The sequence below is a fragment of the Euprymna scolopes genome, chromosome 27 (assembly GCF_053919585.1).
Source record: "Euprymna scolopes isolate OS-2025 chromosome 27, ASM5391958v1, whole genome shotgun sequence".
Classification (NCBI taxonomy): domain Eukaryota; kingdom Metazoa; phylum Mollusca; class Cephalopoda; order Sepiida; family Sepiolidae; genus Euprymna; species Euprymna scolopes.
Window position 1 is genome coordinate 34967606 of NC_136508.1, and position 14240 is coordinate 34981845.

Below are 14240 nucleotides of genomic sequence, written 5' to 3' on the forward strand. Positions count from 1 at the left end.
TTTGATGATGGCCTGTGTGAAAAACTCCTAGTGAGTTGATAATGATAACGACGGCAATGAAAATATCATAAAGATTAATAAGAATTCTACGCACATATTTTGGCAGATTGAGGAAAAAGACGCAAACAAAAGCGCTTACTTATGTAGGAATTGAATAAGAAACATTTGGAGTCGGGGTCATCATAGCCGACGGGTCTAGCGGTGGTCTATCAAGTGCCAAGTGACGAGGAAAGAGACGCTCGCATTGAGGACATCGGAACCTCTTCTCATCAACAAATGTAAATAGATCGCGATAATGCTCGTCTAAATCGAAGAAATGTTTACAAATCTCGCACTTGACCTTTTTGTCAGTCGGCACCAAATCTGGCCGGTTTACGGCCAAAGTCAAAAGTGGCTTATTAACAGCCAATGTTTCATGACTTTTGAAATGACTGGCCAAATCTTCATACTTGTTGAAATATTTCTGGCAAATCTGGCATCGGTAATTTTGTGGACTGGTAGCGTGAATGCGTATGTGCATGGTTAGATATTGACTCTGTGTGAACGATTTTTCACAGTAGGGGCATTTGTATGGCGTGTCATCGGAACTGACCCTAAGGTGCTGATTTAAGTGACCCCTCTGAGTATAGATTCGACCACACAGCTCACATGAGTAGCTCTTCTCGTAGGAATGCATAGAGGTGTGTTCGGTCAGGTGACAGTTGCGGGCGAAGGCCTTTGTGCAATATTCGCACTTGTAAGGTCGGCTGACATTGTGAATGCGTCGGACATGTGCGTTCACGTAACGCTGATGAAGGAATGTTTTGCCACATTCTTCACACTGGTACGACCTTTCACCTGAAACAAGAACGAGCAATGAGAGACGACAGGTAAAAAAAAAAATAAATCGTCGAAAACTGTATCACCCAGACGAGATTTAGTTATTAAAATTATAAACAATTTAGGGTCAGGGAAAACGAAACATTCACAATATATATTTATATAAATAAATGTTTAAAGTATATATTTATATAAATAAACGTTAAAGGGTACAAAATTTTGAAAGTATATATTTATATAAGTAAACATTGAGAGGTACAAAATTTTGAAAGTATATATTTATATAAATAAAACATTGAAGGGTACAAAATTTTGAAAGTATATATTTATATAAATAAAACATTGAAGGGTACAAAATTTTGAAAGTATATATTTATATGAATAAATGTTGAAGGGTACAAAATTTTGAAAGTATATATTTATATGAATAAACGTTGAAGGGTACAAAATTTTGAAAATAGTATTAAATAAATTGCCTTCTCTGAAGACTCTCTTTCAACTGACAAAAACCAGAGAAGTACCGTTAAAATTTAAGTGGAATTGGACATAACAGAACGATGGACAATAATATTGTTTTCTTAACAATGGAGAAGTCGAAAATAAACAAAATAGGCAACAAATAACTTTTACCGAACGCAATCAAATTTAATTTTTTACCGACCTGTACAGTTTTACATTTCTGAAACTTTTAGTATGCATTTTTTTTTTTCAGAATTTGTTTTCAACTTTCATATAGCTTTAAAAAGCAATGGCTAAACAGTCACAAGTCATTGCAACAGCAGTTTCAGTAAGTTAAAAAGTACACAGCTGGGTTGAAAATTAAATTTTAATGCGTTTGGTCACAGTTATTAGTTGTAATTTTTGTTTTTTTAATTTTCAAATTTATCAGTTGTTAACTGTAAGATGCGAAAAGGAAGGATTGACGATGTGGTGAATGGACAATTGAGATCTTTTTCTTTTCAGTGAGAGAGATAAGGAGAGAGAGAGAAAGAGAAAGCAGAAGATAGAGTGAATGAGAGAATGGTTGGGTTTTTGTATAGTTGCCTTTAACTGTGAATGACATGGCTTGGGGTATTATATATGTGTGTATATATGTATGGAATAATGACATTGACACATTGGTTCATGTCAGATCACTGAAGTTTAGCAACAATGAGCCTAGCCAGTACCAGATGGATTATCATTTGAGAAGACTAGGCGCTGTATGTACCACACTGAGACATAGAAATTTCCATGTTGGTATCTGGATGCGTGTTTAATTCACTGGGAGAGATCCACCCATAGTCTTCGTTAACACATGCATCTAGGAGAAGGAAAACTCTGATGTAAAAATCTGCAGTCTACTATCTGCTCTGTCTTGTGAAAGCCATTGTATGAACAAAAATTAGCAGTTGTACCAAAAAGGTGTGGTTGGTTCTGCACAAAGCCTTCACCACTATAAATAAATCATCTATGTGGATTTCTGAGCAACTTAAATTTTTGTGACGGAGCTCATATGTTGAAATCAATAGAAGGGGTCCATCATATATGTATACCGTTAGGAAGAAATAAAACTCCAAAATGACTTTTCAAACACATGTGAATTTTTGCTGTTCTTTTCTTAATGTCTACAAAATCTTTTAGTAAAAAACAAGAAGACGTTTAAAACAAATGGAGCAGATAAATTGTGGGTTCATATTTTTGTCCAATCAATGCTGTTGTTGACGTGCATAACTTTGCGTCAATTATTTTGTGCTACATAACTTGTTCTTTGTTTATTTCTTTTATTTCTGCCTATGCTATTTCGTGAGAATTGGTTTATTTTCCCAAACTTTGTGTCATTTAGATCTGTACTTAGTTCGATATTTGTCAATATTAATACTAGCTGATGTAATCACTATGTAACAAGACGTGGCAAATAAGCAATTCAGATCTTTCCCTTTTCACTGAATCAGCAGAGAGAGAGAGAGAGAGAGAGGGAGAGAGAGAGAGAGGGAGAGAGAGAGAGAGAGAGAGAGAGTGAGTAAGTGACAGAATGATAGGGATTTTGCATAGCTGCCTTCAGCCATGAATGATATGGTTGGGTTATTGTGTGTGTGCGTGCGTGCATATGTGCGTGTGTGTGTTTTTGTATACTGTTAGGAAGAAATAAAACTCCAAAAGGATTTTTCAAACCCAAGAGAATTTGTGGTATTCATTTTTTTTTTTAAATAATATTTACAAGATCTTTTAGAAAAAGAAAGATGTTTACAATAGAGAAGATAAATTCTGGGTTAATATCTTTGTTCAGTCAATGCACCTATCACAATGAAATTGTTGGAAACTTGACAAAGTTTCATAATTGAAACAAAATATCCAAATAATAATCACGACTTTGTCTTAATAAGTATTGTAAAAGATTCACTTCTAATCGAACACAAGTTGCTATTTAATTTTTAACTGGGATAAATTGTGGGTTCATACCTTTTCCAACAGTATTAGTGCTATATAATTAGACTAGATCTAACAAGATCTGAAGTAGGCATAGCCGATTCCATGAAAGGTTAAAATTAAGTATTAGAGTAGAATTTTCTATTAGAAATTGAGTGTGAGTGACGTGTACCAACAGTTATTACAGACAGGAAGTCATTAGTGTGACGTGGCGAATAAGCAGATCAAATCTTTCTCTTTTCACTGAATCAGCAGAGAGGAAGGAAGTGGAGAGAGAATGAGAGAAAAAGAGAATGAGAGAGAGAGAGAGAATAAGAGATATAGGGAGAAAGAATAAGAAATATAGGGAGAATGAGAATGCAGTTGGATTATTGGAATAGCTGCTCTCACTCTCTATGTTTTTTATATGTGTATGAACGTATATATTTGAGCAAAAAGTAACACCCCAAAGAGATTGTTCAAATTCAACGAGAGCTATTAGTAAAAAGAAGGCGTCTACAATGAGAGAAGTGTAAGAAATGAGTTACTGCTACATCTAGTCTACCAACGAGACTCAAATTGTCTACATGATAAGCCAACAACTGGATAACTGTGAAAATCAAAGAACATCTTATGGATCAATCAAGGTTAGACAACCAGCATTGCCCGGTCGTACAATATGCTTAAACATGATATTTTAATTTATGCAGATTGCGTATGTATTATAGAATCAATCCTCTATTGAATATTTCATATTACAAGGAATAATTTGCCTGGTGGACTAATTTGCAAAAAAGTGAAAAAAAATAATAACGATAATGTCGTTCATCAAATTCCGTCTGTGTTTGTTTACATTATCACGTCATTGAGCTTCATGATCTTAAAGTTGTACCGGTGTAATGTAAAATACTCCCCTGTAAAAACATGATCTTAAATATAGTCTTTCTTATCTTATAGATAAAAAAGAATTTTTACAGGGGAATTTTTTATGTTATACCAGCCAAAGTTATACTGGTGTAATGCAAAATATTCCCCTGTAAAAATTCTTTTTATCTATGAGAGAAGACTTTTTTAAAGATCAGATGTTTTTGATTTTCGATACTTATCAGATGAGTTTCTGTACAAAACATATCTAAGAACACTGCCAGAAACATAAATTACCTTTGTGTGAAATTTAAAAAAAATAATAGGCTCAGCCGTTTCGGAACCTATGAGGAAGGAACTCACACACACACACACACACACACACACACACACACACACACACACACAGTGATTTTTATATAATAGTAGAGATAAAGATTAGAGTTTAAGAACCCCAATTTGCTTTTGACCTTCGCATATGACCTTTGTACATGAAATTTAAAAAAAAAAAAAAATTGTTTGGAATTTTTGCCAACAAGATTAATTTTTTTAATGTAAGGTGCACACCTTACAGTAAAAAAAAAAAATCTTGTTGACGAAAATACGAACAACTCGTTTTTTTTTTTTTGTCATGTTTGTTTACAGAGTGTCATGTGCGTATGCGACGGTCAATGCCAAACTGGTGTTGACCAAAATCTGTTTCTCTTGTTTCCCCAGTCTGTTAGGATCCCATCCTACTATACTAGTTTTCCATTCCAAAGTTTTGGAGGAAAGTTACATTTAAAAAAAAATTTTCTGTTACTTTTTATTCCCCCCACCTCCCCATAAATAAGACATATTACTGATCAGACGTAAGGAGCTAGTTTTAATTGGGGGCCAGATTTTTATGGACATCCTGAGTGGCGCAGTGGCTCAGTGATTAACAACATGGACTGACAAATTGGATGTGCCACGTTCAGAACCCAGTTCGTTTCACAAAAATACTTTCACTTAAGATGTTGGCAACCTTCACGTGGTCCCTCTTGTAAGTACTTGATATCCTTCTAAAAAGAATTCTAATTAAAAAAATATCGGGGAAACCAATGCTAATAATAGAATCATCTCATCATGTGAAATGACTGATCGAAAGCTGGAGAATTGTGAACAAAATGTTTGTTCAAATAACATTTAAATTTCTGTATGTTGGTATGACTGTGAAGACAGGAAGCAGGGTAGGAATTCCAAAGGCTAGTTGTCTGAGGAAAGAAGTTACCAGAGTAGAAAGACCTTACAACATCTTAGGACCTCTACATTATAGGGGTGGGATTTTGTTGATTGTCGGGTTGGTTGGTATTTACATTGAGGAGGAGGGGGGCAAGTGCAGCAAGTTTATTGGAGCACATTCTGTTGAATTACTTGTAAAACAAGCACAGGAATGCAACGCTGCGGTGATTGGACAGGGATTGGAGCTTGGTAGATAGTCCAGTCAAAAATCTTTGTTGTGTAAACAAAAAGAAATTGTTATTCTCTGGAGTTTTGGGGAGTTTTTTTTTACAAACATTTTTAAAAGATTTTTTTTTATTGAACCAATGAGCGTTAGTTGAAAGAAGAAATTCAGAGGAGATAATTTACAAAAAAAAATAAGCACACACAAAAAACTCTTGTTAGCTATATATCATATTAGCTAAGCAAAATAAAATGGCATACCAAGACCCTTTAAAATTGTTTCAAAGTTAATTTATTTTTAGAAATTATATATTTTTTTACATATAAATTCAAAAGTCATCTCTTATTTTTTTATAAGAAAATTTGAAACATTCAATTAGCTGAAAAACTATCTCTGTATTAAAACTCTGTTCCTTTGAGTCAACACCAAAATTTTTATTTGGCAAATTTGAACCTAAAATTCCTTAATGAAAAAACATTTTTAGGGAAAATAATTTTATAAAATAGTTTTTTGTAAAGGAAATTTAAATATAAATTTATGGACAAAAAAAAAAGAATTTGATTTGAAATTTTTTTTTTTGTGCTTATTAAAATTGGGACTTATTGCGGCAATTAAAAGTAGAGAAAATACAGAAAAGTTTGTATGATGTACGTACTTGTTACAGAACGAAGATGTCATATTCCAAAAATCACCTAATTTGATCAAGTAGTTTTTTTTTTATTCAAGAAAATCAAATTTTACGACTAAACAAGTCATAATCTTTTCATTGGGCATGATTAAATCTGACGAAATAAATAAGTGGGAGACAACTCAACTTGAAATTGAGAGATCAAAAATCAACCTTATGTTCAATACAGGTTAGTAGTAAAATCGCTAAAAATCGTATATTTTGATTTTCTTAGTTTAAGAAAAAACTACTTGATACTTCATAGATTTACATAATTTTTGGAATATGATATTTTCGTTCTGTAACGAGTATGCACAGCATACAGACTTTTCTGTATTTTATTTGATTTAAATTGCTGCTACAAGTGCCAATTTGAATAAGCACCCTTTTTTGATAATTATTTTAATTTTAATCAAGTAATATCAAAAGAAAAATTGTTTGGTCCACTTTTTTTTTTTTTTGTTCAATTAAAATGTTTTATTTTTTTATATTTTATGGCTCTACCAATCTAAACCACCAAAATTTTATAGTGACAATTTTATCGACTTTGTCAAATTAAGAATTTAGGAATAATATATATATATATAGTTTTTTCATTTGAAAGTATAAGTAAATTTAAAATTCATTTTCCAAATTATTGTTTTCAGACATTGTAGATAATAATAATAAGAAAAATATCATCCAATAGAATGAACTCTATTTTTTTTTAATACTTAATCAAAAACAAAGAAAAAATAATAATAAAACAATAATGGCGCTTGTCTACAATCTCCCCACCGTAAAATATCACATTACTATTATTATTTAAATATGTCAATATTTAAATATTTCACTTCAAAGACTTTTAGAATTGCTGTATAGTTTGATTACAAACTTATTCGTTTTTATTTTAATTCAAATTTCGGTAACAGCTCAGAATAGTTAACATTCAATAATTAATAAACCTCCAAAACAGCAAACCAGAAGAATACCCAACTCAAAGTCAGCACCAAACAGTGTTCTGTCAGATTTAGTTCCTGATATAAAGACTTCCTTTTTTGGGTCGCTTACTCTTCTGGTTTGCCAATTTTGTACTAATTTTTATTTATTAATAAATTTATTAAATCATTTGGTGAAAGTACAGAATACTTAATAAGACCCCTCCCCTTCCAATTCTAAGAATGGCTGTCTAAATAATCTTCTGCAGTTTACAGATTGTATTGCTATTATTTAAGAAGCCATTTGTTAACTATTCTGGGATTTGTTAACTATTCTGTACTTTCACCTAACAATTTAATTAATGAATTGATATATTTGGGAACCAGAAGTTTATTACGAATGAAGTCTGATATTAGCAACTAAATTTAACTGAACTCCATTTGTTGCTGATACTCTTATAGTTTCCCTAATTTAATTATAATGAGTTTGATATATGTGATATGTTCTTGTTTTGGGATGGGGGGAGGTTTATGAGTTATCAGGTGTTAACTATTCTGGATTTTTTACCCAAATTTTTACCGATTACACTGATAGAAATCTTGAGCTTTGTATTTTTTTTTTCTGTCAAATTATGGAAGCACAAAATGATTAATATTTTGATTTTGGGGTAGCTTTGAGAATCTTGCTTCATGCTCTGAAACATCGAATAAAGTGAACATTCTATGCTGCCATACTTCAATAGAATTGACACAAATGTGAGAACACGAAATCGAGATGCATCGAAATTCTTATAATAAAAAAAAAAATTAATAAACAAATAATAAATAATAATAAAACATTTCTTTTCATTGGAGTGTAATTGTATGGAAGTACCAAACGGACAGAATGGAAACATGAAAAAGATAAACTATAAACCACAGAAAAACACTCAACCATGAATATTTACATCTTCACCAAATACAGAATTTTAAATATATGTACATATATATATATATATATATATATATATATATATATATATATATATATATATATATATATATATATATATATATATATATATATATTTAAAATACAGTGAAAAGTTGATTAGATATTGATACTGGTGGTTTCACAAGAAATGAGAAATTTTTCTTCAGTTAGTAATCTAAAAGCGATAATACAGGGGCAGTGGAATTCTTCATAAAATTAAAACAAGAAAATGCAAAAATATATTTAAGAGATAATATAACTCTATGAAAAAAAAGTGTAGGAAGAGTTTTACTGTTTTGAATTCTTCTTATTAAATTACTCCTCAAATAGGGAAGTGCCTCAATATCCTGGATTTTCCATTCTTCCTGAAACCGCCGATATCAATATTTAATCGAATTTTCATTATATATACAATGATTGTCTTTAAATTAGGACTGAATGTAATTTGCATCGAAACGAATCGTACAAATGATATATACACTATGAATAAATAAAAATACATAGTTTAAAATTTGCTAATGTTTAAAAATTTGTGATCAGAGAAGAACAATAAAAGAAAAATGATGTATAGGCATTAAAAATGGTTTTCTATTGTTTTTGTTATATATTACTAAATGAGGAATCATTTCCATCTAAAATCCAGTTAGTATTATACATGTAAAATTGAGAAAATCTTACTTGTTATGTGTCAACATTATGTAAATAAGATAAAAGATGAATCAAAACAAAATGGCCACCGAATTTGACCTGATGTCGTGTTTATCTAAATATAAAACTCGAATTTTCACTCGGAATTATTCCTCAGTAAGTATTTATTAATAACAATAAAAATCAATTAAACAAGAACAGCATAAAATTATTTTTAATGCCTATACAGAATTTTCTTGTGGTCTTCTCTGACTGTGATCGTTAAAGATTATCTAAAAATTCTATGAACATTTTAACTGTTTTCCTTTTACTACTACTACTACTACTACTACTACTACTACTACTACTAAATAACAATTCTGTTACCGTAATTACTATGGAAAATTCATATCATGAATTCAAATCACTAACATTTATTTCGCAAAAACTACAGTCTTATAATTGTAATTATTTTTAATGGGAATTAACTGCATTTACGAGTTTAATATTTATCGAAAGTTACCTATTAGGAAAAAAACTACTTTCAATAAGTCTTCACTGAAGACATTTTATAAAAGTATTGGATACATGTAATGAATAGCTATCTAAAGCATTTCAGCACTTTGATAAAATCGGTTCCAAGCATTGGCACAGAATACCAAGTCAATCCCCAGAAATAGCCAAAACAGTTTACTATTTCAAAGCTGAAAAAAAAAAAAAAAAAAATGCCATTAACACTAACCATACATAGGGTTAGGTTAGTGTTTGGGTTATGTATATATATATATATATATATATATATATATATATATATATATATATATATATATATATATATATATATTCATTTTTAGTTCCCCCCCACCAAAAAAAACTAAAACAAAAGAAACACTAAAAAAACTTTTTTAAAAAAGAAAGGAAAAGAAGATGGCATTCAAATAATAGCCTTAAACTACTTCAGCCATTTCCGGGACTAATTCAGGATTCTTCATAAATACTGAAGTCCTAAAAGAAAATATATAATAGGCAAATGGCACGAAACATGCAAAGAGTTAGGTTGGGATAAAATTACATTTTTAAAATTTTTAGTGTCTCAAATATTAAAAAAAATAATAATAATATAAAAATTACTGAAAAAACTTTCATAAGTAAAGGAGGAGGTGGTGGTGTTCAAATCGTAAACTACTTCGGCCATTTCCTGGGACCAATTCAGGATTCTCTATAAGCATTGAAATCTTCTGGATACCAATAAATTACAAGTACCAATTCATTACAAGTAGCAAGAATTGATTGGTTATTTACAATTTTGGTCAAAATGTGCTGGAGTACCAACGGGAGACTCGCCTTTAAAAAGTTGATTTTAAGCGGTATTCAAGTCTGCTTTGAACAAATATCACATTTAAAATTGTCGCCAACAAGTAGTTTTTATATTAATACTTTTATTATCCAATATATTCCCTATTATTTTCACTGCCCACCATACTTATATTCAGTTTTTGCGCTCATGGTTTTAATATAAAAATTACTTGTTGGCGACAATTTTAAATGTGATATTTACTCAAAAGAAACCTGACGACTCCTAAAAAGCAAATTTTTAAAGTTAAGTCTTTAGTTGGTAGTCTAGCGCATTTTGACAACAATTTTTTTTTTATATCACACTAATAAATACATTTAAATATATGAATGATAGAATTGGTCGTTCATGAGTTGATCTTCAATGAATTTTGAATAACAAATATGTCAATGAAAAGACAATTGTGTATGGATCAACAGTTACTACAGACATAAAAAACCTATATTAAAGGGAAGTAACTCTTCTGACATTAGATTTTTAATTTGAACCAATTTTTTAACATTTTTTTAAAGATCGTCTAATACGAATTGCTGGCAAATTCGTTTCTTTAATAAATGTAAAAAATATCTTCAGAACTACAAATGCTGAGTTTCTGAAAATATAAAATATGTAGGTTCATTGTTACATTAGGTTTGACTGTGTATGAAAATTTGCATCGAAAACACACCAAAATGTTGAAGTTACAATAAAAAAAAAAACAATACCTATATATATATATATATATATATATATATATATATATATATATATATATATATATATATATATAAAGTATATTGATAATATGAACTAAAAGTCAATATTTTTTCAAAAGCGCTCAATATACGAGTTGAGTTTATATAAATAAAATTAAATAAACTCTATAACAAGTTTATACAGACTGGTCAACGTTTTGACATTAACATGTCATCATTAAGATTCCAAATGAATCTCTATCTATTTCATTTGAAGTTCTGATGACAATGTCGAAATGTTGAGCAATACACGTAGAATCCTTATAATGATATATATATATATATATATATATATATATATATATATATATATATATATATATATATATATATATATAAAATCAGATTTATGATAGGATGAACATTGACTTCAATTTTTTTTTGCATGTTAGAAATCTTATTTTAAAAATTATTTAAAAGGAAATTGTAAATAATGGAATAATAATAATAATAATAATAATAATAATAATAATAATAATTCTATCTATCTATCTATATAGTAGTCATTACTAATAGCAACAGAAACAATTTTAAACGAAATACCTATGGGAAATTTACTAAAAATCTTTAGTTTTTTCTTGCCTAATAAGTTGTGCCATATTTGAGTTTTAAAATATACATTTAAAAACAAATTAAAGCAATTTACTTCACAGTAAGTAGTAACGGTTCATAAAATAACCCAATAATCAAAATGGCAAAAACTGGATTACTTTACAGTAAAGTAAATTGCTTTAAACTTCCTTTAAATATTCATTTTTTAATGCTGATGGGTGACAGTGGAAAAGAAAATGCAAAATAAATTTTTTTTGATTGATTTCTCAACAGTGTTTAAAATTATTTGTGTTGAAAATAGTGATCATTGCTTTATGCACACACATACATAATACACACACACATACACATAATGTAATTGTGTAGGGATGCTTAAATTATGAGTGGTGAGTAGTTTTGGAATTAAGAAATATCATTTGATTGTCATGTACAAACGAAAAAACTTATATGAAGTCTAAACTGACAATAGATATAGATTTTTCATTTTTTTTTTATCAATCTGACTGGTGCAGTCAATACTAAAGTCGTTTATGTACAACAGTAACAAATGCACAATAAAGACGAATCCTACCATATTTTATTAGGAACCATAATCAACCTTTTCAACGAGAAATACAACTTACGAAGAAGATCAGGGGTCAGATTGTCGTATAATCTGAAGGTAGAAGATACAGTGCCGATTTTTTATGGAAATCCGCAAATTGACATTCCGACCATAAGACATACCCCAAAGTTAAAAGGATAATTGAGAAATGCAACTATATCAATATATATAGTTTTATATTTGAATGTAGATTTGTATATAAAGTTTGATACAATATATCTTCTGCTTCAAACTATGTAGTTTATATATATATATATATATATATATATATATATATATATATATATATATTCCTTTGATTTAAATGAAATATATATAAATTGTACATGATATATTTATGTATATATATATATATATATATATATATATATATATTTTTTTTTTTTCTTCTGATTTAAACTATGAAGTTATATATATAAATTATATGATATATTTATGTGTATATCTATTTATATCTATATATATACATATATATATATATATATATATATATATATATGTATATATATAGATATAAATAGATATACACATAAATATATCATATAATTTATATATATAACTTCATAGTTTAAATCAGAAGAAAAAATATATATATATATATATATATATATATATATATATATATTAAGTTATAAAATATATATGGCCATTAAGCTTAATTGCCATATATATTTTATAACTTACTACATAGAGCTCTACCTACGTATTGAGCACTGTTGAAGTAAATACTTAAAGTTTATGCATAAATTTATACTTTCGTATATTAATTTATGTGATTAAATGAAGTAGTCATATATATATATATATATATATATATATATATATATATATATATATATATATCTTACAAGGAAACCTCTGTATAGTTTAATTACCACATCATTCGAGTTTTTGATCAGAGTTAGTTTTGAAATAATTGTTGGAAGAAACTATAAGCAATGTCAATATAAACCATAGAATATTGCTCTATATTTCATTGTATGTAGAACTATTTGATTTTAATACCAAATTTACAACAAACTATATATATATATATATATATATATATATATTATATGTTTTATTTTTTTATTATCGTTTTATCTGTTTGGCTACATATGTTTCTGATCCGACAGCTTCGTCAGGCCTCACAGACTTCTTCAAGGCCTGACGAAACTGTCGGTTCATAAACATGATCAAACATCGGAAACATATGTAGCCAAACAGATAAAATGGTAATAAAAGAATAAAACACATATTTGCTCTGCAGTAGTATTGAGCACTCTCTTTAAGTTTTTACTAATTACTAGTTTTACTAAATATATAAGAAAAAGTTCCGGTTAAAGAACCAAAACAATCTCCAGAAGATTCAAATAATACAACATTTTTTTAACAAAATTAAATCTTATAAATTTGTCCCCAGGGTATAATTAAACACTTCAGATAGAAATAAGCTCAACAGTTAGGAGGTTATGTTAAAGAGAACTTTCATGTTATTTTATATTGCATTAAAAAATTGGTGACGTCATTAAAATTTCAAATCAACACTTAACAATGTTTATCCATACAATAATTCTGATTACTCTGCTCATAAACCTTGTAATCTATGGAATTATATATATAAAATATTAAATGAAAGATGAGGAATAAAGTTTTATAAAATTTTTATTATATCATCAGATAAATAAGGAAAATTTAAGGGGAAATTTAAGAAAAAAAACTCTTTTGGCTATAGCATTTCGAAACTAAGTGCTTTCATCATAAAGAAAATATCATTTTGCATAATTTTGTCTATTTTGTATAATTCTGGCTCTTCTCTTCTGATGAGAAGCATTAAGCTTCGAAATGCCATGGCCTAAAGAGTTTTCTTTTTCTTACATTTCCCCTCAACTTACCCTTATTGTTCTGATGATATAGTGATGTTATATATAATTTTTATTCTTCATCTTTCGTTTAATATTATTGTGTTCCCCCCCCCCTCTTGATAGTGTTGAACTTTTCTTATCTTGATAAGTTTTGTTTTGTTAAAGATTTACTCTTCGATAACATAATTATTTTATTTTATGCAAACATATATATATATATATATATATATATATATATATATATATATATATATATATATGTATATGTATATATATGTATGTATATATGTATACGTATGCATATGTATATGTATGTATATATGTATGTATATATATATGTATATACATATATATATGTATGTGTATATATGTATATGTATGTATATATGTAGATATATGTGTATATGTATGTATATATGTATATGTATGTACACATGTACGTATATATATATGTATATATACATATATGTA

The 14240-nt window shown here is 28.5% G+C and overlaps 1 protein-coding gene across 1 annotated transcript in view; it reads right to left on the reverse strand.

Moving 5' to 3' along the window:
* Window positions 1-14240, reverse strand: part of LOC145248811 (uncharacterized) — a 67613-nt gene that overhangs the window by 10296 nt on the left and 43077 nt on the right. The gene's annotated exons all lie outside the window — the stretch shown is intronic.